Source organism: Tasmannia lanceolata, unplaced genomic scaffold, assembly GCF_043159265.1.
Source record: "Tasmannia lanceolata isolate RefF3 unplaced genomic scaffold, GAP_Taslan_0.1 ptg000008l, whole genome shotgun sequence".
Classification (NCBI taxonomy): Eukaryota; Viridiplantae; Streptophyta; class Magnoliopsida; order Canellales; family Winteraceae; genus Tasmannia; species Tasmannia lanceolata.
In genome coordinates, this window is record NW_027518685.1 from 23,927,479 (window position 1) to 23,933,783 (window position 6,305).

Below are 6,305 nucleotides of genomic sequence, written 5' to 3' on the forward strand. Positions count from 1 at the left end.
GGAATTGAAAAAAATGAACCCGACGTGAATCGAACACGCAACCTTCTGATCTGGAGTCAGACGCGCTACCATTGCGCCACGGATCCTTCTAGTTATTATTTCAACAATTTTATATATAAAATCCGTATTTTTGATTTTTTGATCCTTTTTCCTCGGTCAGATTACTAGTATAACATCGAGGCTCTAAATAAGGGCCACTGCTTTCAAAACTTTGTATGCTTATTTATGTTTTTGAAGGCATTTTGGTCTTATTCCCATGCATCTACTTGAGCTAATTTCATTGCTATATTCATTTTAATTCATTTATATCCTATGAAATACATATTAGTAGTATACCTTCCATTAGATAGTATCTTTGTCTAAGGCAAGCCTTGGCATAACCACAAGTTTGCTCCATTGTGACCTGGCGGTCACAGGTTCAAGTCACGGAAATAGCCTCTCTGCAAAGCAGGGGTAACGCTACGTACATCTAGCCCTCCCCAGACCCTGCAATGGTGGGAGCCTCGTGCACTGGGCTGCCCTTTAGTATCTTTGTTTAATTTGTTTGACAGATGACAGTTGGATGACAGTTGATTTGCTTAAAAACTCGATGCTCTTACTCTTCAACTTGATTCATTTTTTGGCTTTATATTTCAATGTCATTGAAATACTATCATTACGAAAATGCATGAAGAAACCAAAACCAATGTCTTACAGAATCATATCTAAATAATGGCTTGCAGAATCATATCTAATACAAAATGACTACTCTCCTTAAACCCATCTTGGTTGGCAAAAGGAAAGAACAATTCTAGAGTACAACACCTTGTTGTCCTCAGACAAAACCATTACTAGACCTGATCCTTCTCTTCCTCAGCCTCTCTGCAATAGCGAAAGCCAGCTCAAGGGATTGGGAAGCATTGAGTCTGGGGTCACAATGGGTATAGTACCTCAAGCTCAAGTCATTGAAAGTCACTGTCCTTGATCCGCCAATACATTCAGTAACATTCTGCCCTGTCATCTCCAAGTGAATCCCTCCTGGGTGACTCCCCTCTTGTTCATGAACATCAAAGAAAGCCTGCAACTCGGACTGGACGATGGAGACATAGGTTTAGTCCAATGAAAAGAAATAAAAGACGACAAAAACTAACAGATTTAAAGTTGGTGATAATCATGAAGCTTACTATGATTGCATCAAATGGGCGTGTCTTCAAGCCACACGGAGCCTTGATGGTGTTTCCGTGCATCGGGTCGCTTATCCAAGTGACAATGAGCCCAGCTTGGCGTACCGCTCTTATCAGATGAGGAAGCTTCAAACGCAAGTTCTCAGCTCCCATTCGCGTGATTATGGTCAGCCTTCCTGGTTTGTTGTGAGGGTTTAGAATCTCACACAGTTTAACAAGATCTATTGGATCCATTTTGTCACTCACCTGGATGAAGCACACATTCAGGTCAGAAAGCAATAAATTCTTCAAGAAAATAATTGAAAAGAATCAACAGAACCATATATGTTCAGTATGCCTTTTCAATACTGGAAATAAAACCAGGCATTGGTGATAGCGTCATTTGTAAGCACTACAATTACTTCATGTCCTTGTATAAGATACCCGTGTCTATATCAAAGAAGATGGAAAGGTTGCAAAGGCACTTTCTCTGGGAGGGGAAGGAAGGAAAAAGGAAGCTTAAGTATTTGATGAAATAGCAAAAGGTCATGAGGTTAAAGAAACAAGGCGGATTAAAATAAGGCTCTTCTAGGGAAATGGTTGTGGCGCTTTGAAGAGGAACAAAACACCTTCTGGAATGAAATAATTGGTGACAAGTATGCGTGGGGTTGGGAGATGGGAGAGTAAGAACCCTCATTCAGGCAAAGGCTCGGGTACAAGGAAGATGGTGACACTTTGAAGAGGAACAAAACACTTTCTGGAATGAAATAATTGGTGACAGGTGTGGGCCGGATTGGGGGATGGGAGAGTAAGAAGGCAAAGGCTTGGGTGCATGGAAGTCCATTCTGTGAGTCTAGGTCAGCTTACAAATCCTTAGATAGGTTTAACATGGAGAGAGGGGATGGTGCAAGGTTCTGGGTAGATCTTTGGCTAGGTGAGTCTCAACACTGCCATGCATTCCTGAACTAATATCTTAGCAACTGAGAGGGAGGCTAAAGTGAGTGACTACCTGGATGAGGGTGGGGGTAATGGGAATGTAATTTGGTCACTTAGGCTTAGGCGTAATCTTAAAGACGATAAAAATCAGACTTTCACATAATATGCCAACTATTCACCATAATATTCTCATCTTTGGCACTACTACAACTACTACCATAGTCACAACCACTATTTCGTTGTTCTTACTATTACTGCCACTACTACTATTATTAGCTATTAAATGGGATTGAACCCATGAAACAAATGCATCACTCAGTTCATATACCACTACGGCAAGGAGCTATACCCCATAATTTTTCTAATTAGATAAAAGGAACAATACAAAAAATAAATTTAAAGTCCAATCTATAGATTAGCGTTCAATTGCTATAAGTATCACCTTTATGCCTATAGTATTCGCCACGCCACGAAGGAATTCAACATGGGCACCGTCCAGCTGTCGAGTCCTCTCACCCACCCAAAGCATGTGAGCAGAACAATCATAATAAAGCCCTGATGTCGAATCCTCCCTCAGTCCCTTGTCAGAGCCTGTTCGTACAGCAGGTGAAGGCATTCGTGAGATGTCCAGAATTCCATGGTCGTCATCATCAGATGTTCACTTGTCAATCCAGCGGCCACCATGAATCCAAGAGCTTCATCTACTCTTTGTGCAACTTCCATGTATCTGTCACCAAACAGTCAAATTCAGAGTTTAAATCAGCACCATAATCAGACATCCCAAACTGGAATTCCTAGATAGTATTCACTGGACTCTAATACCATAGTAGCAAGATGCCAATACCACTGCATATGGGCAATAATCTAAGGAGCCCATAATGCCCCTATTCAACAACAAGGTAGTTTTTGGAAGGAAAAAAGGATCATTAAGTAGTGTCAACTGTAGGACTGAAAACAACAAATTACTGCAAAAGCTTAAGCTGTTGGAGAAGGCGATATTTAGTCTTTTATACTTTAACACTCCTCCTCACATGTGGCCACTCTTTTGGGTTGGCCATTACATGTGGATTTTTAATATCAAGGAAGTTTGAACTTAGGACCTTTGCTCTGATACCATGTGATAACAACCAATTACTCCAAAAGCTTAAGCTGTTGGAGAAGGTGATGTTTAATCTTTTATGCTTTAACAAGGACTGCTCAGAATTGCATAACATTACATCAGAACCAAAGCAAAAAAAAATCCAAAAGAAAAAAGAAAAATTAGATAGAAAACCAATACTGAGCCAAAAAGGAGTGGAAAGATATAAAGTTCTAAGATGCATTGGACACCTGTCTCCCTGTTCACTGAGCTCAGTGAAACCAAGGTTCCACTGTGAGACTCTCTGCATTGCCGCATACGCACCAGTAGCAAATGCTCAGAGTAGATTCAAAGTAGCTGTAGACTGGGAATAAGCTCTGATCAGCCTTTGGGGATCGGGCGTTCTAGACTTCTCATCAAATTCATGACTGTTAATACTGTCTCCCTGATAAATAGGAGCGTCACCCCATCCTTGGTCTCGAACGGATTAGATCTGGGCTTTGAGAACTGACCAGCCATCATTCCCACCTGTGGCATGATGAAAACATAGGAAGGGTCCAAGTCAGATAGCTAATTTAGATATCAAAGAAAATTTTGTGACTTTGTTAGAAATGATCACAGTGGAAGATCAAATATCTGGTGCAATGAATATAATGAAATCCTAATATTTTCCATTTTACGTAATTTTTTCACCTTTATCAGTAAGAAATGCGAGAAATCTACTTGCATTGGACCTAACCGGAACAAGCACTTGGGGGTTTGATAAATTATAAGATTACAAATGCTTAGAACTCTGATCATCCATATCTAGAGATGGATCTTAACTTCCTACAAGAAGGTCTATAAAAACATAGAGCTGAGGATAAAAGGTAAAGAAGATATTCGTTAGTGTATTATTGGATAAAAAGGTCAGTAAACCAGCTGATTAGAATTTCGTAAATCAAATCAACAGATGAATGCAATGGCAATGTATGGAGAGATAGTGTAAAACCCCTCAAAAGTAAAGAAGAAATGCAAAAAGAAATAGAAAGTTTGCATTCTGCAAAACTGTTAACAAATCAAAAAAAATCAAGCAGTAGATTTTTGAATGATTGCACAAAATGCTTTCTGCAACACGTAGTAAAGTCCCATAAAATCAGAAAAGAAGGAAAATATTAGTCATTTCATAAATAGCATTAAATCCCACAAAAGATATTGTCACCAAGTACTATACAGGCCACACCGTAGAATGATCCAAATCGTCCATCCAAAGTCATTTCCATAGGATGATCCCAACCCTTTGATCTATAAAGGTTTTCATAGGTTGATGTTCCTCTATAGATCGGAGGGCTAGGATCATCCTAGTCACAACCTATTTACGTAATGCCCATCAAATGGATGGTTTGGATCATCCTATGGTGTAGCCCGTAGAATACTTTTTGATAAATACTGGACTAAAGGGGCTTAATTAAATCATATAAAAATTCATTTCTATAGGATGAACCTAGCCCTACAATCTATAGATGTACTGCATATTATGGAAACCTCTATAGATCGGAGGGACGTTGTGGTCCATCAAATGGACGGTTTGGATCATCCTAAGTTGTAAGTTTTAAAGTATAAAAGATTTAACAACACCTTCTCTAACAGCTTAAGCTTTTAGAGTAACTGGTTGTTTCACATGGTATAGAGTAACTCTTGATAGCAAAATTCACATGCAATGGCCAAAGTCCAAACCCAAAAGTGGGGCCACATGCATGTGCCACGTGTAGGCCAACCCAAAGAGAGAGGGGCCACACGTGGGGGTGTGTTAAAGTATAAAAGATTTAATAACACCTTCTCCGACAGCTTAAGCTTTTGGACCTTCTCCAACAGCTTTTGGAGTAACTGGTTGTTTCAGAGTAAGCCATACAGTACTTGCTGAAAAAAAAAACTGGACTACACGGGCTTACATTATATGAAAGCTCCTGAAAGCAGATAAAATCTCACCTTGATTATAGGCATCTGCCCTCCAAACATCAAGACCACCCTCATCTGCAACAAAACCTTAAACGTATCCCTAATCTTATTAGCATTGAATTCCTTGAAACTCTCTGCACAGTCCCCACCCTGTAGCAAAAATGCCTTTCCAGCAGCCACATTGGCCAGTCTCTGTTCCAATATCCTCGCCTCATCCGCGAAAACAATGGGTGGAAAGCTGTCGAGCATTTTTAGAACAGAATCGAGCTCTTCCTTGTTGGGATACTCGGGAATTTGAACCACTTTCTTTGCTCTCCAGCTATCAATACTCCAATTTGACGAACTGTTTTTTACTACGGAGAGGGCCATTGAGAACTTGGTTTCAGCAGTTTAGTGTCCCTATCTTTCTTATATATAGGGCACACACACCGACACTCACCACCTTATCGCTTTATCTTCCAACTTTTTCATGTCTAATGAGAAAACCATATGAAAATGACCGGGATTTGGTGTCATTTTCACCAGATTTTATATGGTATAAGCCTTTATAGTCCCGTACTTTTCAAAAAGTACTGTACCACCCACATCATAGAATGATGATCCAAACCGTCCATGTCATGGCCACAACGTAAATAGGTTGTGCCCAAAAATCATTTCTCTATGGATCAGAGGGCTAGAGAAACCTCTGTAGGTCGGAGGGTTGGGATCATCCTGTGGAAATGGTATTTTGGGCACAACCTATTTACATTGTGGTATATCACATGGATGGTTTGGATCATCCTATAGTGTGGTCCGTACAGTCTTTCTAAAAAATACGGGACTCTACGGGCTTACACAGTTGCACCATATAAAAACTCAAGAAAGAGAACCCAGGTACTTAGGCTGTGAATATTTGAATCGGACGAACCGCCCTGAGGATACCTTTGGACTCGCTCAACTAGAATGTGCGTTCTCCATATAAGAGATCTTCCTATTGGAGACTAAGAGAAAAGTCAAACAAAGAAAATGAGTGAATATATCATTTCCTCTTTTTTTTTCTTGGTTTTCTTTTTTTCCAGATTACTCTTGTGTACGGTCTTAGTTGAGAGGACAAGAGAAGAGCTGTGGTTGGCGGGTTTGTAAGTTGGTGGTTTACAGTAGGGGTGTTTATTCAGTTTTAACCGAACCGAATAACCCCAAAATTAATAACCGAAATAAATTCGGTTAGCTTA

The 6,305-nt window shown here is 40.0% G+C and overlaps 1 non-coding gene and 1 pseudogene across 2 annotated transcripts; both read right to left on the minus strand.

Moving 5' to 3' along the window:
* Positions 1-14: 14 nt before the first annotated feature.
* Positions 15-86, minus strand: TRNAW-CCA (transfer RNA tryptophan (anticodon CCA)). Its single transcript has one exon. It is a non-coding gene; the product is annotated as a tRNA-Trp (tRNA).
* Positions 87-643: 557 nt separating this feature from the next.
* On the minus strand, positions 644-5,463 carry LOC143882823 (phospho-2-dehydro-3-deoxyheptonate aldolase 1, chloroplastic-like; annotated as a pseudogene). Its single transcript, XR_013252316.1, has 5 exons — positions 5,125-5,463; positions 3,408-3,684; positions 2,521-2,805; positions 1,164-1,409; positions 644-1,069 (listed from the first exon to the last, which is right to left on the minus strand). The product of XR_013252316.1 is annotated as a phospho-2-dehydro-3-deoxyheptonate aldolase 1, chloroplastic-like (transcript).
* Positions 5,464-6,305: the final 842 nt, after the last annotated feature.